The sequence below is a fragment of the Myotis lucifugus genome, unplaced genomic scaffold (assembly GCF_000147115.1).
Source record: "Myotis lucifugus unplaced genomic scaffold, Myoluc2.0 scaffold_34, whole genome shotgun sequence".
NCBI lineage: Eukaryota > Metazoa > Chordata > Mammalia > Chiroptera > Vespertilionidae > Myotis > Myotis lucifugus.
The window spans coordinates 2,702,326-2,714,373 of NW_005871082.1; the positions used below are offsets into that span (position 1 = coordinate 2,702,326).

At 36.2% G+C, this 12,048-nt stretch overlaps 1 protein-coding gene across 5 annotated transcripts in view; it reads left to right on the forward strand.

Moving 5' to 3' along the window:
- NRXN3 (neurexin 3) overlaps positions 1-12,048 on the forward strand; it is a 1,457,090-nt gene that overhangs the window by 1,438,737 nt on the left and 6,305 nt on the right. The window lies entirely within an intron of this gene.

The following is a 12,048-nucleotide window of genomic DNA, read 5'->3' on the forward strand; positions in this document are numbered from 1 at the left end:
CTTTAAAGATTTTAAACAAGAAAGTGATTTGATCTGATTTATAGTGTATACTTTTTATTATTTTTTATCCTCATCTGAGGATATGTTTATTGATTCTAGAGAGAGAAGAAGAGAGATAGAGAGAGAGAAACATCAATGTGAGAGAAACATTGATCAGATGCCTTCTGTATACACTCCAACAGGGGATTGAACCCCCAACCTAGGTATGTGTCCTGACTAGGAATCAAATCTGCAACCTTTTTGGTGTATGGCACAATGCTCCAACCCTCTGAGCCACACAACCAGGGCCATTGTATTCTTCTTAAAGATTACCTTAGTTCGCCGAAACCGGTTTGGCTCAGTGGATAGAGCGTCGGCCTGCGGACTCAGGGGTCCCGGGTTCGATTCCGGTCAGGGGCATGTACCTGGGTTGCGGGCACATCCCCAGTGGGAGATGTGCAGGAGGCAGCTGATCGATGTTTCTCTATCATCAACCTTTTTGGTGTATGGCACAATGCTCCAACCCTCTGAGTCACACAACCAGGGCCATTGTACTCTTCTTAAAGATTACCTTAGTTCAATATTTGAATGAATTTTAGGGATCCAAAAGTGGAGTACGGGAATCAATTGGGAAGCAACTGCAGAGGCCAAACAAGGAATAATGGTGGCTTGCTCTAGGTCTTGGTTAATGGCAATGGAACAAAGTAGACACGTGAGAAATTTGTTGCCAAAGTAGAGTCAACAAGAGTTCCTAGTGCACTGGATACATGGAAGTGAGCTGAGAATGGGACTCAAGTGTGATGACTAATTAGGGGATTGTATACCTACTAGTAGGTCAAACCCAAGAAATAAGAAATATGAGGGGAGGTGAACATTTAGGAGGAGAGCAAAATTCAAAGTTCCGTTTGGCCCTTTCCAATGTGAAGTGCTTTTAAGACATTGAAGTGAAAATGTTGAGTAGGAATTTGGGTAAAGAAACCTGGAATTCTGAGAGGAGGTTTGAAGTGGAAATCATAGTCATATAGATGGTAGGTATTACAGCCAAGGGGCTAGATAGGATAGCCTTGAAAATTAAAGCAACCTAGGGCCTTAACAAGGGCAGTAAAGTGATGGAGACATAAGGGGCCAGGTCAGGGAGAGAGAAGGTGGAAAAATCTTGGGTTATTCAAGCTAAAGGAGCAAAATATTTCACACAGAGCCTTCATTTCTGACTAACACACAGGTATCTTTTTATGTTTATAAAATAAATATTTTATATTGCCTACTGTCCTTGACTTTAATAATATTAAAGGGGCCTAATAGTTCACACATAATGAGCTATTATGCATATATGAGCCCTAAAAATCCACACAGAGGCAAGGCTAAGAACAGAGGTTGCTTAGCACATGGCTTTGAGCCCTGTTTACACTGCTCTTTTTTTTCTTTTTTTTTTTTAATATATTTTATTGATTTTTTACAGAGAGGAAGGGAGAGAGATAGAGAGTTAGAAACATCGATGAGAGAGATCGATCAGCTGCCTCCTGCACATCTCCCACTGGGGATGTGCCCGCAACCCAGGTACATGCCCTTGACCGGAATCGAACCTGGGACCCTTCAGTCCGCAGGCTGACGCTCCATCCACTGAGCCAAACCGGTTTCGGCAACTGCTCTTTTTTTTTCTGTACTTCATGAAGATAATTCCCTCTTGATTAAAAAATTAATGCCAGCAAGGATAGCTTTACAAAGCAGAAATCCAAATGTTGCAAGCTTTTCTATTTTTGAAATTCAACAAATATGTATTGAAGACCTATGGTGTGCCCCGCTCTATGCTAAACAGATTAAAAACCATAAGATAAGCCTAAAGATTCAACTTGTGCATCAAGGAAATCATAATATCTTGAGTAAGAAAGGCTTACTTACATTAATTCCTGATTAGAATTAAAACACAATGAAAAGAATCATATTAATTTGTAGGAATTTCTTAATGGAGTTTTTCCTTTTGTATATCTTAACCAGTACCAACACTTTGGTAGAAAATAGCTACAATACTAACTTGACCTTCCACTCCCTTCTGTCCTTTCCTCATGGTTCAAATGTTTGTTGGGATGTATATTTCCAAGAGATTTAATGAGATTTCCTCTTTTGTCATCATCCTCTTCGATTTCTTCAGTAGCACCAAGAAGTGCTGACCTCATACAATATAGTAAATAACATCTTGCATTTGAATTGAATATTTTAAAGTTTCCAAAGTAATTTTACTTGTGAGACCATAAATTTCTGAGTTAGAGAGGACAAGTCTTTGTCATTTTATAAATGAGGAAACAGGTTCCAGGGGTTGGGATGAGGAACAGTGAGTTTTTGTCAAGTCACATGACTTGATAGAGGGCAATAGCTCACCTCCAGGCCCATGCTCCTGCCATTAAATGAATATGTTATTATGAAAGCATATTTAAATAATACCTCATTAGATATTAACTCTAACCTACAGAAAAATGAAATAAAACAATTATAAATTTGGAAGCAGAAATAACAAAAATTCACCATTAAAAGATGAAGTAATTGAGCTTTGGGAATTTAGCATTATTGGAGGGGTAGGGACAGAGGTTCAAGAGAAGTAGAATAACAGCTATTTGGGTTAGGATTTGGGATTGAGGTTACTGTTTGATGCTGAAGCAGATACTCCAAGGATCACACTTGGAGTAGCACTTACTGATTCAGCCTCTTTCATAGCTGATGTTATGGTATCAGCTTTGAAGACAATAGTAACAAGTATTTGAAAAGCTCTTTAGAATTTATAAGCACTTTCACATTCAAAATCTCAGTTGTATAAGCTTACCCTGTGAGGTAGGTTAATTGAATAGACATTATAATCTTCATATTACACATGAGGAAACAAACATGAAGATTAACTGACTTGTTCAATGTCCTAATAAGCTGGTATAGTAATCAGTACAACCAAGCCTGGAACTTAAGTTTCCTGTTCCTAAAATTTCTATCCCATATACTAGATTTCATGCATAAGTGGCCACTGTGGTGATACATTATTTTAATGCATTTATGAAAGGTATAGTAGAGTGTGTAGGTATAAAAAAAGTGAGTAATTAAATATATTAATTCATTTACTCATTCATTGGTTTATTCACTAAATGTTTGTATGTTTATTAACATTTTAGTTGGTAAGAAAAATAAATTTAAAAATGACTCTATCCTTTTCCTAAAGTTTTTAGAGTCTAGTTGAAACTGAGAATAAAACAAAGTGCATTGGAGTATTGGAGTCATTCAAATCTGTATAGGGCATAGTAGGTTCACAAAGAAGAGTGGAGGTTGGGGGACAGAATTATAGGCACAAGTTAAAGGTCATGCAGATATAGCGAAAGAAGTCATTAATTTAATTTCCTTCCATGTCTGAACATTCTCTCTTACCAGTTTTGACTATGTGATACTATTCTTCATAATGTTTTATCCATTCTTATCTGTCTTCTTAAGTTTGAAAAATTACTCTAAATTGGGCAAGCAAATAATTAATACAGAAATGCAGGTCTAAGTATTGGGCTTGATGTTGATATTGTCCTGGGCTTTCTTTTTCATCATAAAGGTTTAGTCTTTCTGTGTCTCCTTATTCACTGTAGTTATACTATGTGGAAAGTGAGTTTGGGGAAAAATGCACATGAATTTTTTACCTGAGGGCATTTTTGTTCAGCATTAAAAAGTAAATATTAAACTTTACTTAGAAGCAAATAGTATGTATGAAGCAGTCATCTTCATTCTTTCTCTATCACTCATATCTGAGAAAGAGACTATGAGAAGGCAGAGTATATGGGGGGAGGACCGTTTTGTAACCAATGAGACAGGACATGACAGGAATCCTATTCCCAGGATTCCATATCTGTGCTTAGAGTCTCTAATTTTATTCTGATATTCTCCCAGAAGAATCTCTCCCTTCATCCCATGGACCCATAAAATAACAATCGATGAACTGTTTTGTTTTGTTTTTTATATTTCATAGGAGGGACAGGGGAGGAGGTTTACTAGTACCATGTAGATCTGATGCAAAATTCTTGAAAGTCCTCATTAGGCATTGGTTCTCCAAACTCCTTTCTTAGACCTCCCTACTTATAATATTGTATGTCTTCCCTGGTGTACTCAAACTCCCAAGAAGGTTTCCTCTTTTTCCTCTCTCCAGTATTTTCCCTCAGAAATTTACAATATTTAACCATATATGAAGTAATCATTTGGGCCTCCCTCTTTGACCTCACCTATTTACATTCAATGCCCTGTAGCCAGAAGACCCACTCTCCCAGAGAGGCGCGTTTGCAACTTGAGGTATTTGAGTGTCTTTGGGCTTCTTAAGCACAACCCCATGCAGTTTAGAAACTTTTTTCTTTGGAATCAGTGCATTCTCCAAGATGAATGCTGACCAGGGTAATTGCAATGTATTGCATTTGATGTTTTCTAAAAGTTTGATTTTACATTTAGACAGGGTTATTTGGTCATGGTGGGATAAAAATGGTTGCATCAAAAAAATATGCTGTTTCAAGTCCGATTATTGTATTATTTGTTCTCAATGGCAAAAATAATCCTAAAGCATTCTTTACACCCAGTAGAGACATAGATACAAAACCATGCAGTTACCGATAATAAAAGCGTAGTGTAGATAGCTAATGAAAGAGAAATTTGACATGATTATGCACTACTAGCAATATTATTTGCTATCTTATATTAGAAACCAAACAAGTTTTGTACATGTTAACCGATGGTTGGATTATATTATAAAAATGTATATGCACTGAATTTTGGCTGTGTTGGCTTCATTTGAAATTATGGCTTCCATGGGTTCAAAAATACATACTTTATTTGCAAAATGACAACCATAAATTTTGATATGTTCATTTAAACCAGTGATTTTCAGAATGTAAATGGTGTCCTACTTGTATGAATTTGAAAACAGGTTATTTTTAAAGAGGTAAATTACTCAGTAGAAACCTTAGGAGACCCAAATCGCTGATATATCTTCCTCAAAATACCTCTGATTATCTAGGCGTATGTATGTATTGGTAGTATCTTATTCTTTATGTTTCATATTTAGATTATGATAGTTATGATTCCTGCTTTAAGAAAAGGCCTGTGATACAAAAATAATCCATATGAACTAACTTTGTTCTGCAGAAGTCATTTGATGCTTCGTGAGGCCATAAGAACATTTATAGGGTCTCCTCAAACAAAATTCAACTTTAAAAGTATAATCAGTCCAAAAAATCACCTAAATGGCAACAAGGGTTTCTCTTTTCCTATACAATTGGGGATTTTTTTTCTACCTCCTAAAACCACCCAGCTGCTCTTTGTGAAGTTCCTTAATGATTAACATTATTGAACCAGAGACTAAAAATCTTGGTATGGACTGACCCATGGGGACAAGTTATTATCATTATTTTAATATAAAATAATAAAAGGGGCGTCCAGAGGGGGCAAAAATCTGGCTCATCCTCACAATTTATTTTGTTTGTCAAAGTCACCCAAAATGAGTTCTTGGCAGTGATTGGAATTGGCTGTCAGAATCAGGTGCCCTCAATGTCTTGCCTTTGTGGTTCGCCTACCCAGGTTTCCCAGTCCTTGGTTGAACATGAATGTTCTCACAGAGATATAATATTGAATAAAACTTGTGTGATCTCTTCCAGTAGAGGCTGAGGCCATTTCTAAATCTCCTACCCCATGTCCCTTCTACAGTATCTTTCCCTCAAAACACACATATACTCTCTCTCTCTCTCTCTCTCTCTCTCTCTCTCTCTCTCCCTCTCTCTCTTCTTCTTCTTCTTCTTCTTCTTCTTCTTCTTCTTCTTCTTCTTCTTCTTCTTCTTCTTCTTCTTCCTCTTCTTCTCCTTCTTCTGTCTTCCTCTCACTCCTCTAATTTTCTCAATATACATTGAGGGGAATATGTTGCTTCCCACAGGGTCTCTAGAGAACTGATACAGTTTTCCTCAATGTACTCCAAATAAACCATCATTTCCTGACTATCCTGTAGTTTACAGACACTGACACTACTGACACTGTACCACTATTATACGTGAAGAGGGGTTTTACCCCTATTACTGTGTGTGTGTGTGTGTGTGTGTGTGTGTGTGTGTGTTAGCTATTCCATTTATCAGGCTCATTTTATTGATACTCCATTGTCACCAATAGTGCCCTGTCAATTTGGCAATGCCCACAAATACTCATATGGAACAATGTTAATTATAAACTCTCTACACCTTATAAAATATGCCTTCTTTGGCTATGAATGAATACGGGGTACATTTCCTAGAGCAGATCTCATGAACCCATGTATATTTGCACCTGCATTTCTACAGGCTCTACTACAACTCCCCAGACATATACACATTTCTTCTTGGAATTGGCAAGAAGCCTTGGAGTGTCCTTGGCCCCTACTGGAAGGGCATGAAATAAAACCCAGTACCTTTCTACCATCCCGAATCGGTTTTGTCTTGCTGACCTCTCTCCAACCCCAGCTTGCTGTTCTGTTTTTCTAGTTTCCCTAAATGCAACTTACTTTAAGCATGTATTAACTTAACATTCCTACAATTAAAGGATAATAGATGATTGATTACCCATTTGTCAGTCTTAGCCACTTTCTTCTCTTTTAAATGTCTACTTATGACGTACATCCAGACTGCACGCCCTTTTTATTTTTTTTAAAGAAGCAAAACCAAAATTTTTAAAAAAATTAAAAATAAAACAACATTGGTTTTTAATTTCGGCTGTCATCAGAAGGGGAAGCCACAAGCCAGAAAATGCAAAGCAAACAAAGTGTCCCCTGACTGCTCTGTCTGTGCCTCCTCAGCGTGTGCATCTGGTTGTTCATCCCTAAAAGTGTGTGAAATATTTTTTTTCTTTAAAACTTTTTTTTTGGTTCTTTTCTCCCTTCTTGTTTGGGAATTAAGTGCTTTTTGTATTATATATATCTATCTATATATATAAATATATCAGTGTGTTTCTTTTTAATTGCTAGATCTTTAGATTTGCTTTTATCCAAAATTATGAGAAAAAAGTTATGAATTGTTTTCTGCAATTTTCCCCACTCCCTCTTTAAATGTGGAACAACTTCAGCTGCAGAATCCCCACATCCACATCTTTCAAATGATCCCGGTCTCATTGGGAATCACATGCACCATGGTGGGGAGTGGGGACATTGGTAAAAGTAAATGAGGTCATTCAGACAGTACCATTTTCTATATAGGGGAATCATTACTAACCCAGCAAGTGGGCTCCCTATACAACTCTGCCTTTCCATCACCTCTGCAGATCTCTGACCCCTTCCCCTAACTCTAGATGGGGCTGTGTGGCTGTCGATGAAGTTGTTCAACTTGAATGCATAAATCTAGTATCCTTGTGTTTTGCTTTTAACCTTTTGATCATTATTATTAGTATTATTATTTTATGTATTTTGGCTATTTTCAGTAGGAGAAAAAAGTTTAACTGTTTTTATTATTTGAAAATTTTTAATGAAACTGTAATGATTTTTGAAGTAATTGCATGTTGAAGAAGTTGCAGCTTAGGGTGTGTGAGATTGTCAGTGTTAGAGTTCTGTTCTTTATTTCTGTAGATGGGCATGTGTAGGCTCATTTGTTTTTGTATATTGCCCATCCCTTCCTTACAGCCAGAAGCTCTAATGCAGCTAGATCACTCCGTGCCGCCCTTACATGGACATGGCGACTCACTTACACATTTACTCCCATCATCTTCATCTCTTGTGTAGTTCACTCATAAATACAACCCTACCCTTTCTGCATCATTCCTTCCCACCCCCCTCCTTTCTTTAGCATTGTTCAAATTTATGTGCTGTCATCCATTCCCTTAAATTAAAGAAAGTCTAATACTTGTCAAAAAGACAAAAAATTGTAAAAGTTAAATATATATCTGAGAACCTATAACAATGCAGAAATTTATTCCAAACCCTCTAGATTCATAGATTTTTTAAGGTAAATTATAAAGGTAAACAGGATTTTTTTTTAATTTTTAAAATCATTGCAGTCGGAATTATTTCAAATTCAAAATTGATGCCCTCCCTAGTCCCTTGAAGTAAAAATTTGTTAAAGTGCAGATTTTTTTTCTTTTTATGTTATGTGGTGTGGATGTATGTGTTGTTGCCTCCCTGTATCATCCTTTGTTGTAAATTATTATATTTGAAAAATTAGACATTTTGGTCAAAAGTTTTTTTTAAGAAATGACGACAAAAAAAAAAGCAAGTTACAAGAATGTGGCAATTCTATTTGTCCAAGAGCATTCTTACACAACTTTCTTTTGTAAATTTTTCTTTCATGCCAAAAAACATGCGGGCAATTTGTTGATGTAAGTTGACGATAAATGAATACGGTATGCTTTTTCTTATTTAAATTACTTTGTCTATGTGGAAATGACTTCTTTCTTTGCTTTTCTAAAATGGCCTCTATTTTTTATTTGCTTTTACTTTTCTTTCTGTCCTTATCTTGAGAATGCCTTGTTGATGTTATTTGCTCTCCTTCCCTCTAGCTTACTTTGGCCCTGAAGTTGATTTTATTTTCTTCTATGTAATTTTGAACATAATATTAAATACTTTATTTCATTTGTGTCTATTTGCTTAATTTTCAGTTTTATGTTTTGTGCTGAATTGCTCTGAATAATCAATGTGAACTCTACTCTTGGTAGAAGGGGGTGGGTAATTTGTTCCTAACATGCAAAGGAAGCCTGGCCTCTTTGCCTGAACCAGCTTGAAAGCCTTGAAAGTAATGGGATATTAAGTTGGTTACAGCCTACAGGAGGCCTGCACCCCAGAAGAAAATGCATTAACTCCAAGTGTTATCAGTGGTAATTACATCCTAATTTAACTCCATAGAAAGAATTCGGGGAAGTCAGTTGTTGCTTTTCTCTTCTGCAGAGGGGAAAGGAGGTACTCTCAAGTGATTATGGTGAGTTTTGTTATCCAGGATTAGACCATCACCATCACCACAGGCTTCAAAATCAATTTTACTGAGAATAAAGACATCGAGAATCCCAGGTTTTAAAGTGTTGTCCTATCATAATGATGCCTCCCAAAGTATAAAGCTGTACTGGTGAAAACACACACCGTACACACACACACACACACACACACACAGACGGCACACAGTTTCTCTCTCTCTCTCTCTCTCTCCTTTTTCCTTTTTATTAATAGTTTCCATTTCTCTCAAGGACTTAATCAGGTAAGCTTTAAAAGGATCCTCTGATTCTACCAAGAAGAAACATGATGATTTTCACACCTGACGTTTAATTTAGGCAACTTTTCAGGTAGGTACTAACTATTTATGGGGATATCCTTGGACCTTAAAGGAATTTAGACGTTGCCTTTATGCACCTCAGGAAACATAAGATCAGTAAGACGTATGTACTCTACAGTTTCTAAGTAAAGAGGTTACTTGTTTCACTTTAATTTTCAATGCTAGTGTTTTCTGAAACTGATATAGAAAGTAATATCAAACTGATTAGTAGGTAACAGATATGTTTCCAACCCAGCAGCTTTAATGAATGGGCTTTCTCTACCTAGATTTTTATGATTTTATATTTTTTGATATGTTGGGTGATATTGTAGGTTTAAAACTAAGAACTTCCTCAATGAGGTGTTATTTTATCTAAATGAATTGAAAGCTTTTATTTTTATTGAAGAAGCCATCTGTAAGAATTTAATAAAAGCTAATCTTTTTTTTAGTACAGCTCTTTGAGCTATCATAAATCATTCCTCAAACTCTTTTTTAAAATAGCCTTAATAATTTGGTCTCCCATCATACTTCTACCTTAGCATGAGGCTACTATATTTTTTAAAAAATAGGAAAAATGACCAAAAGTTTCAGTGTTTATATTAGTAGAAATGATACTAGTAACTAGCATTTTTGAGTAGCAATGAGCTCTGTGCTAAATTTTTAACATGTGTTATTATTAACATGCATTATTATTATTCAAATTGTGGTTTGAGGTAGGCTATGTTGTTATTCCCATTTCACAGAGAATTTACACAATTTGCCCAATTTCGTGTGGCTAGTAACTGCAGAGCTGCGCTGTTAACTTGAGTCTGGGTGACTTTGGAGACAAAGCTCTTAATTAATAAGCAAATGAAAAACTCCATTTGACATTCCTTATTTTACAATAGATAATGATATCAAGGGGCTTTGGCTCATCTTACCTGGGCATATGTTGAAAAATAGAATCTGTAGCCTTATATAATCAGACAAAGTAGTGGAGGGGAAAGGTTCTACCTAAAGATTCTCATCTCATTAAAATGTTAAGCCTCTTTGAGACACTTGAGCTTTTTCTGGTGTCTCTCCTAGGTATTTGCCATGTTTTCCCATGGCTATTTTTTCTAAAGGTGGATGTAGAAAAATTTATGGTTACAAGCTTTTGGATATTTATGTGCTGCAAGTACACACTTCTGTGGCACCAACAAAAATGAATATCATCCAACAACTCATTTAGTGGAAAAGGGATGATTTCTCCCCATTATCTGTGAACTTCCCAGTAGAGATTCAGAAAAATACAAATAAGAGATGAGCTAAAGAACCTAAATATACATAAAAGAAACTCACGGAATTGGAGCATGATGTCCTCTCCCAGAGTTTAGCTCTTCAGTGTCCTTGTTTCTGTGTTTTTATGACTTCTTAGACTCAAATATCTCCAGAGAGGCAATGTTGGAGCCCCATGGAAACTTCCTGCTGCTCTTCTTGTCTTTATAGATGACCCACTACATTCACCATCACCTACAACATTCTCACAGTTCACAAGGGTTCTATTAAATTTTTAATCCACTGTCTTTTTCAATGGCAGAGAGCCCCATTTGCTGGATATCAGCCCTAGACACATGAATTATATATCTATAAATATACTCATAAAGCAAAAAAACAGGGCAGCCTTCGGGGCTAAAATAGACCTTTTATATCCCTAGTGATCTCTCTAGTTTAAAGAAAAACACAGCCCTGTCAAGAAAGGGTATATATTCCTGATTTAAAATGATAACTTTAAGGGATACAAATATTATTCCAAACTGAAGAAAAATTCTGGAGATGGAATGGGAAATTAGAGTTTTGGTGGATTATAGGTTTTGTATCACTCTGCCTGTAACCCCTCATGATTTTAGGCTTGCTGCATCTGTGAATACTTTTATAAGCATAGACATCTGGTAGATCACTGACTCCATAATCTTTGGGCAGTGAAACAAGAATATTAGCAGCTGCTCCAACATTCCTGAGTATAGTCACTTTGGATTAAGACAAACATAAAGACTTAAATAGGCTTCCAGAATCTAAGTCATTTCTATTGAGGATCTAATAATGGGAGAAATATGTCCCTCAACTTCTCATCTCAAATTGTGTGTGTCCACAGACCCCCAGGATACTATAATCATCTTAACTCTTAAAGGTGGAATTTAATATTACAATTGATTATGCACCCCAACTCATACACCTGTCCCAGGCACCTTCCATGTTTACAGTTATCTAAACTTTCCACCTATTTTCACTATAATTCCCATTTGTAATAATGACACCCCCCACACACAACCCAGCTGACTTCCTTTTGAACTAAAGACACTTTTCCAATTCTTTGAGATGCCAGGAAAGTGGGTTATGAAAGCTTCTACCATTTCACTGATTAAATACTACAGGAATTGGGGCTCACATTTCCTTGACACTGGGCATCATTTATCATTTTTCTCTGGGATTAAAAAAATGACAAAGAACACTGAAGATTAGTAATTTTGCCAGCTTCTGTTATTTAAACTCTGCAATATCATACCCATTATTTTAGTTTTGAAATAAGCTCTTATCATTTACTTAGGGGACTCACTGACTTTTTAGAAGCTCCTTATAAATTAGTGAGCTTCAGAACCCTCTTTCCATTCCATTCTGAAAAGGATGGTATTCAGTTTCTACAGTATTATTATGACTATTTTGTAATCCAAGAGAGATATTTGCATTAAGGTGTTGAATGAGCAGGGAATAGCAAAGGAGAGTGGCAGTGATTCAACTGCAGAGTGAGCAGTTGTAGATTTTGTAGATTTTTTTTTTAACAACAGAAACACTATGGAAGCTTTAG